This window comes from Solanum pennellii, chromosome 9 (assembly GCF_001406875.1).
Source record: "Solanum pennellii chromosome 9, SPENNV200".
Lineage (NCBI taxonomy): Eukaryota > Viridiplantae > Streptophyta > Magnoliopsida > Solanales > Solanaceae > Solanum > Solanum pennellii.
In genome coordinates, this window is record NC_028645.1 from 11654136 (window position 1) to 11663651 (window position 9516).

Sequence of the window (9516 nt, forward strand, 5' to 3'; positions counted from 1 at the left end):
GGGGGGGGGGGGGGGGGTAATGGACAGTTCTTTGTGTTTTTTTTTATTCTGATTATGAGTTGAATTGTTATCATTGTTGACTTATGCATTAACGCAAAGCTCCAATTGCTGAAAATAGTTATGTATAAGAACTGGAGCATTGGAAATATCTGTCATATTAATGAGTCTTCCAGGGATGTGTTCAGGTGAATGAGTTATAATAACTTCAGATTTTGTTTCTAATTGATTACGAATTTCTAGTTTGGCAGGATCAATATTTCTCTCCGCTCAGTTTTATTTATCTTTATAAACTCCTTGATATTAAATTCTCAAATCACATTACTTGAAGGTCTTTGCAACTCATTATAAAGACTCTTAGCACTTATGAGGTTGTTTCTGACTAGTGTATTAACAAGGAAAAGAGCCATTTCATGCTCCCCACTAATGTTGTTCCAGAAATGAGATCACTAGTTTTTCTCAAAAAGATAGCCCCATAACTTATCTGGGTTGCCCTCTTTATATAGGAGGCAAGAGAATAATTTATTACTCAGACCTAGTGGCAAAAGTGGTAAAAAGAATTATTGGTTGGAAATCAAGGATATTGAGTTTTGGGGGAACAGTCACCTTGATCAAGCATGTGCTTCAATCTATCCCTATTCACGCCATGGCATCAATTTCTCCTCCCAAAACTACACTTAATTATATTAAGAGAGTTATAGATGATCTCTTTTGGGGCTTGGATAAGAAGAAAAATAAGTATCATTGAGCGTCTTTGAAAACTATAAGCTTCCCTTGTGAGGAAGGAGGCATTGGGGTTAGGAAACTAGAGGATATTTGCACTGCAATGCAATTCAAGAAATGGTGGACCTTTAGAACAAAGACTTCTCGTTGAAGTCCATTTTTAGAACAAAATATTGTCAAAGGGCCAATCAAATTGCTAAAAATTGGGGTACTGGGTAGTCTCTTGTTTAGAAGTATAAAATGGAAAACAGAAGTCTCATTGAACCTCATATTAATTGGAGAGTTCATTCTGGTAACAGTCTATTTTGGTGGGATGACTGGTTGGGCGAAGGGCAATTAGCACAACAATATCGTACTTCAAAGCAAATGGAAACTGGAAATGAGACTCTTCTAAGGCTGGAAGTGCCTCCTCACCTAATCCCCAAGATCTGAGCTTCAGACTTCAATTTCAGCCAGGGGTAAGTGATACAACAGTGTGGAAACCCAATCAGAATGGATTTTTTTCATGCAACTCAGCCTGGAGAATATGCAGACAGAAAAAGGATAGCAACATCCTTAGTAATCACATCTGGCAAAAGCATATTTCCTTCAAGATATCCTTTCTTTTGTGGAGAGCTTTGAGAACCAAGCTTCCAATTAATGAAATATTGCAACCTTTGGAGCTGCTCCAGTTCACAGTTCTTGCTGTAATATACCTGGAAATGATGAGATCAACCACATTTTGTTAATGGGAATTTCGTTAACTATATCTGGAAGTATTTCTCTGCTCCTTGTGGTATCATTCATGATCAGGTGTATCTAAGAGACTTTATTAACAACTGGTGGGGAAAAGAAACCAAAAATAATGTGCAGAAACTTCTCTTCCAAGCAGCCCCATTATTATTTGTTGGAACCTATGGAAGAATAAATTTGGGGGAAAATATGGGGGAAAGCCATCTAGCACTTATAGAGTCATGTTTCTTATTAATAAGGATCTTAATCATTTAATCATAACTGCTTATCCTTATACTCATTGGCCTCACACTTAGCATGCTATAATCAAAATTATTGAACTTTGCAAGCAGGAAGTCAGAATTTGGCAAGTCAAGTGGGGTACTCCTCATGTCAAAACTCTGAAGCTTTCTCTATTCCTTTAGGTGAGGGTACTAACAATCAAGCATAGACTCTAGCAGCTATTCATGGTATTGAGTGGTCCGTAAAACATGGATATAGAAGGATTGATCTTGGAGTTGATTAAGAACTACTCACAAAATGGTTAACACACAATCACAAACCCCCCACTGGTAGTTGCAACAGGAATTTTTCATCTGTCATCACATTTTCAGAGAAGCAAACAGCACAACTGACTTTCTGTCAAAAACAATCACAAATCAGATACGGTACAACATTACTACACCTTCCAACAGTTATTACCATGGTTAAAAGCAGTTATCTTCTTGAGAAAATGGGAGTCTATAACTTCAGAAGAAAAAAGCTGAAATGGATCAAACAACCACCTTGAAGCTGTTACAGTTCTCATGATGGCATCAACTCAATCCAGTTGGCTGCCCATTGAAGGATTGCAGGTTAACCTTTGTTGTTTTCTTCCTTATATATTCTTAGATAGGTTTAGTTCTTAGGTGTCTTGGTTGTATTTTCCTCTTACTTTGTAAGGGGAGAGTCTCCCTTGTTTATGTTTCCCAGTATGATGCATGAGAGGAGTCCGCTTCTTAGGTACTCAGTGCTAAGTTTCACTTTCTAGAAATGGGAACTTCATAGGCATCCTTAGTAGGAAAACTAACTAGTGTACCACTTTAGATCCGGAGGTAAAGTTTATGTCACCCTCTTTGTATTTTGCTTTTTTACTATATATGATAAAACCTGTGGTGTTGCTAACCCCCCGATCCCCAAGGGTCATTAAACTTTTAAAAAAAATCACATTACTTCTCAAATATCGCTCTTAATTTTTAAAAAATATATATATAATATTTCTTTTTTAACTTTCAATTAAAGATATTCTAATTTTAATATTCATATATTCATGACTTGTTTATATGAAATGATTACTTGTAGTTTATCACATGTCATCAATTGCACCAATTAATAGTGCTCAAATAGTGTTATTTAGCAAAAATAAAATCCATCAAGACAATCCAGTTTGTTTTGTTAGTGTTGATAAATGATCTTCCCTAAAAATAAATTTAAAAAATCTTATAACCCTTTTTAAAAAAAGTTATCCAAACGCCCCATGCAAACCTTTATGAAAAATCCATTACTCATAAAGTAACCTTAGTTAGAAGGAAACATATAACATTGTTAATCTTTAAAATTGATGATATCTGATAAACTGGGTCTTAAAAACTATTCATTCCATACAAACAATCTATGTATAGATTAAGGTGGAGATTAGAAACCATCTTTATAAAAAGATTCAATAGAAAAAAAAATCTATTGCAAGAGGAATACAAGAATAATTCAGAAGAAATATGGTTTGAGATATTAAATATCAAGGAGTATACAGATAATAAATTTAGAAGAAAGAAATATTATTGACGATAAAAAAGAACTCAAATAATAGAATCAGATATGTAGTGTTAGCACTTCTAGAAAAAAAACAATATTATTGGTCATATTTGTGTCACGTTCAAACCCATATTGTCGTGTAGACACCTACTCTAACACCTAGATATGAGAACCCTTAACATCCAATTATAAAAATGGCACTGCGGAAATTAATAAAACATAATCTAACATCCGGATTAATTATGAAAATACCCTTAACTTGATTTAAAACATGTCATATGTAAGGAAGACCCTAACCACTTCCAACTCTGTTAACCAACCTACTAATTCCCCTCATGTTCTCATGCCACCACCTTGGTCCATAACCTAATCCCCCTTATCAGATATGTCGTAAACACAAAATAACCATAACCAATCCCAATATTTAAACTATACACCAGACCTCGATCATCAACTTGACCTAGTAACCAAAACATAGTAAAAGAAAAAACCTACAATCAGAATCACAAGTATAACTTATCTCAAACATCCAATCATCACCTAAAAAAACATGTACCACATGATCACATTCAAACTCATAACTATATACAGTTCACCTTCAAGTAACCTGGACAAGTAAAGCATTCCTAAGACACCATCTACAATAATTAACATCCAATCACGGTTTATAAAAGACCATCACAACATTTAAACAAAAATACCAACCACTCATGGACCGACATGCATCGATAACATTATGATAGGTAAACTCGATTCATTCATGGAACCAACACATAAATGTTTGGCCCTCTCATGAAATTCACACAAAAAAAAATTAGTGTACAGGTGTGGTACCAAATCCAACCAGTGTTAGTATTCATACCATGTATGGTACGAGCCATTCGTTTGTATTCTTGTACCGATGTGGTATCCCGATCAAACGAACAATCACTAACAACATGCACAATCACAATAAATAATAACACTTGAAACCACATATAAATAGGTTCTTTGCATGAGATTATTAATACTATGTCAATTTCACGTTCTTTCTTATGTTTATTCCAACATACATTGCACAAGTGATAGTATAAATAAGTAGACATGCATACATTACTTGGAAAACTCACAACCATCACTAGCTGAAAGGTAACCTTCTTAATAGTCCCTGATCATTCTAGATTCATCTACAACTTCCCTTCCCTAGACAACACAAACACTCCATACGATAAACTAAAATAACTAATGGTCATCATCATCCTAACCACCGTAGCCGCGATCTTAATCGCCCAACTTTGTGCCTAAAGGCATATGCATGCAAACTACAATACGCACAAGGTATGATGCACGTAAATAAGGGTTTAAATACTCACTTCAAGAAATCTATTACACACCCATAGTATGTGTTGAGAGTTCCACTTCATACTTCTCATGTTGAAGGTAATTTAATGGACATAATTAACAAACTAGACTACCCCTATGAGATATTTATCGACATAACTAACCATGAAAGATTGAACAAAATCTGGCGGATAGGATTTTTTCGAAGCGAGTGTAATGGTCGAGCCCGCTAGTGATATTGTTTGTTTTGAGCTAGGCCCGCACAGATTTAAAATGTGTTCACTAATTTAATATGAGAACTTACATATAAAGCCATGATCTCTCGTATGTTTTTTATGTGGGACAATAATATTAAGTTAGGATGTCACATATATCCCTCTGCGAAATCAGCATCCTCGCTTAGGTTTTCCTCCATTTCATATGATTTACCTTGATTCTGCACTTAGGTTTAGCCCGTCTTACTGGGATTTTCCTAAACTTAGTTGAACTTTGGCCCACATCAACAAGGCTGACACAAAGGTGACTCTAATACCAAGTTTATTATGATGTATTATGACCCTATTCTATACCCTAGTTAAGACATTGTACCTCAGACTATGAATGATACCGACTTATCCCTTAACATATCAGGCATATCATATGCACTATATCGGAAACTAAAACATATGCTTAATAAACCATTCAATGAACGCCATGAGACTACATTTCTATTGTCTAAATAAAACATCAACTATTTTAGAATTAAAATATAAGTCTATCGGGACGTAACCCCAAATACCTCAAAACAAAGGCAACATTAGAAAAATAGTTGTCAATCTGAAACAATGAAGCCCCCAAATAAGAAGGGCTCACAAAAAGACAACTAAGAGTGTTTCACCCTCAGTCACCACGGATTTGAGTGTGAATATCATAATCAACATTATTAAAATATGAAACACATAGAAATATACACGTTGGTCGTGAAATGTACTGAGTAAGTAAAGAAATATACAATCTAAATCATTTAAAGAATTATGAACAAGGTAGTGAAATAAGATTCCCATGAACATATGTTTGATCTTGGAAATATTCTTTTACTATCTGTTCATGATTCTTTGAATGATTTAACTAGTGCTCTCCTTTACTTTCGTTGTCCATTCTGCATATTGATGCATATATTTCTCTATGTTGCGTCCTTTTATGATGTAGATTCTGATATTATCGTAGTGAGTAAGGTTGCAGCACTCCCAGATAGCTTTTAGTTAGCCCTTCTTATTTGGAAACTCTGTTGTTTAAGACTGTCAACTTTTTTATGTTGTCTTTATATTTAGGTATTTGAGAGCCATGTCCTTGAAGACTTATATTTTCATTATAAAGTAATAAAGATTTTTTCAGACTAGTAATGTAGTATAACAAATTTTATTGAATTCTTTATTAAGCATATATTTCGATTTTACAATAGTGTATATGTTATATTTGATATGTCAAGGGTTATCCCGGGATCATCCGTGGTCGTAGGTACCATGTCTCGACTTAAAATCAGAGCCACTCTTGTTTATTATTGTTGATATGGGTCAAAAATTCGATTGAGTTTAGGAAAATCTTGGTAAGGCTCGAAAAACCCAAATATTGAGTCTAGGAAAATTCTATACGGTGAGGCAAACCTCTGTGAGGATTTCTAAGTCTATATAGAGGTGTACGTGACACCTCACATTAATATTATAAGTCCCACATAGGCAAAACATAAGAGAGACTTAGGTTTTATAAGTAATCATGCCTTATCAATAAGGGACACATGTTAAAATCGTTCGGGTCTAATCACAAACTGGACAATATCACTAGTGGGTAGAGGTGTTACTAATGGTAGTATATCCATTCATGTGTTTATGTAACTGATAAGATGAGGAAACCTTAGTGCTAAGTGTAGGTGAATCCCATATGGTGGGGAAAATCTCAGCAATGACGTTCAGTCCATATAGATGGGGTTCATCTGACACCTCTATTTAAGATTATAAGTCCAACATCAGCAAAATATAAGAGAGATATTGGATAGATAAATAAGAATGCATTACCAATTATTTATACATTTTAAATTAGTGCAAGCCTAAGCCCAAAGCGGACAATATTTACTAGTTCTCTAGGCCGTTACGACAGGTTTTCAAGATGAGAGGAGCAACCAAACATACTAGTATTTCCTATAACCATGTTTAGGAGTTCAATTGGAGTCCTTTGGTGATGGCTCATCCTTTCTTTCAGGTCAGGTGGGTAAGGTAGTTTTATGTGATCCTCCCTAATGTTCTATGGGATTCTCCCAACCCCATTATCCGCATAGGAGTGAACATTCCCCTAGATGCCCGGTCTGTAAATGAAGCATTGGGGTGACAAAGGTCTCTAGTGCAGCCTATGATGTCAATCTAAAGGAGATTCATATGACATGGTTATAAAATACAATGGTGGAAGAGAAGTCATGTGGGATAAATTTTGCCGTCTTTAAAGTGCTTTACCAACCACTACTATTCGCCCAATGATCGAAGGTGGTTATCACTTGTTCACAGTAGGAGATTACTCATAACAATTGAAACCACAAGTAAAGTCAATTGAGTCATTGCATAGGATTATCAACATAATGTTATTTTACATTCTTTCTTATGTTTTCTATTACATGCATTGCGCAAGTGATATTTTACATATACATACAAACATAACTTGTAAAACGGATAATTATCACCTACTAAAGGTAACCTTCTAAACACTCCCTAATCATCCTACACTCTTCACCCATAACTTACCTTCCCAAGACAACACACAATCACATACAACAACCTCAAATTCCTAATTGTCATTACTGACCTAACCACCGTAGTAACAAGCCTAACCATCCAACTCAAAGCACAAAATCCTATGCATGCGAGCATTGAACATACACAATATATGATGTAGGTAAATATAGGCTTAACTTCTTATCTTAAACAAAAAAAATATAGTCTACCTAGGCGCCAAGCATCTATTATTGAACCATTACTATGAGATTTTGGCTCCAAGAGAGAAAAATGTGACGAACAAGGATTGGAATTCCTTGGTTTTCACCTCTCTTGTTGTAATCTCTCCCCTCTATTGCTCTCATGCCCTGGGTGCCTACATAGAGTTTTTTGAAGAAGTACATATCTTTTTTGTTCTTCGAGATGGCGAGGAAAATAAAGTTAATCACATTAATAGTTGTATGATTTCACACAGTCCACTATTATTGTCGTGGAGGCCCTACAGTGGCGAGGCCATAGTGGAATGCTTACCGACATGGTAGGTTGACATTAGCCTGATCAATATAAAATATGTCATCTTTGTTGTGTGCTCAATTTTTTAAATTTTGCATCGTGTTTTCAAAATTTTGAGATGTCGCATGAAATTCCTTTGTATTATGACAAATTGGGACAGAAATCCCAATAGTAGCCAAAAGAATAATAAGTTCGAAAAAATATAACACTCTATACATAAGAATCAAGCAAATAAACTCTACTAATTCTAATTAATTTTCATAGTTCACAAGTACCAAATAACAATTAGATATACAATTGTCGATAAGAAGCCTGGAGGAGATCACAAATAAGATAAAGTAGTAGAAAACTTTTGATTTTTGATGCTATATTTTTGTTGGTTAGCAGTATCACGTACCTGGTGGGAGCATAAAGGTTTAAAAAAAAGTACGAAATCAGGACTTGAAGATTGTTAGTAGTGTATTTGATATGTGACCCCATTGCTCTCTCCATCTCTCTAAAAGGTTTGTCAGTCCTATAAATCACATAAGTAAAATAAGGAAAATTGAGTTAAGTTTTCAATTCAAAGATCTAAGATTTGAGTGGAAATTATTTAATTCAACCCATTAAATATTAGACTTGAGAAAATGATTTATAATTCACATATCGTTATTAAAATAATAACATAACAACATGATAAGATTGAAATTTCTTTTCACCCTAGTCTGCGAGTAATATGCAAGGATCTGTGAAATCGTTGATAATGTGCAATTTATACAAGATAACAGAGCTTAGAATATATTTATTTCTATAAATATATCCCTTGGCCTTAATATAAGTCTGGATGAAGAAAGTAAACCTACCTCATCAGAAGCTTTTCTTTCTAGCATCTCACAGCTTTACAAATAGATTTAAGAAGATGCCGACAAAATGTCACAGTCGACGTGATCTGGAAGTTCATATGAAGTGGAGCTTCACAAAATGGAGCTGATGTTGAAATGAGACAGGAAATGTTGAGATTTCACAATTATGGCAGGCGACTAATCAAATATCAAGCCACGGCGGCGAAATCGATATGAAAACATTGCGAAGATGATACTTTTCCTTTCCAGTTTGACTGCCTTTTTAGGTTTTGGTGTCTTTTTAGCTACTTTTATATTGTTTTTCTTTAGCCCTATCTGTTTTTGGATTGGGCCTATAATTATTTTGATTTTAGTACTATAGCTTGTGGGTCTCACCGTTCAATTGTGTAAAAAGTAATTGAAGGAGTGTTGTTACATCTCTCAAATTTATTTTAAGATACGCATGGTCCTACAAGAGTTTAAAATAACTTTCTATGCCATGTGGAAGATCGATAATGTATTTAAGTTAATTTAGTTAACTTATTGGATATTTTAAAGGGCACCAACAGTCCTAGGATAAAACTAATAATGCATGTCAAGAAACTAATCGCGTTCCGATAAAAAATATCAATATCATATTTGTTGACACCCAATTTTGATCAACCTTTAACCATTTTTAGGAATAGTATTCGATTAAATACGTATTTTAAAATTTAGTTAAAGTTTAGAATTTAGTCGATTTTACTTGAAAAATTATATATTCTACTATGTTTACTTAATAAAACAATCGTAAATATTATTAAAAGATTTTTAAATTATTAATGAATTTCAAATGTTTTAAAATCTAACTGATTTTCAATTATAAAAAAAAATATTTTAATATATGTAGTATTTTAATTAAA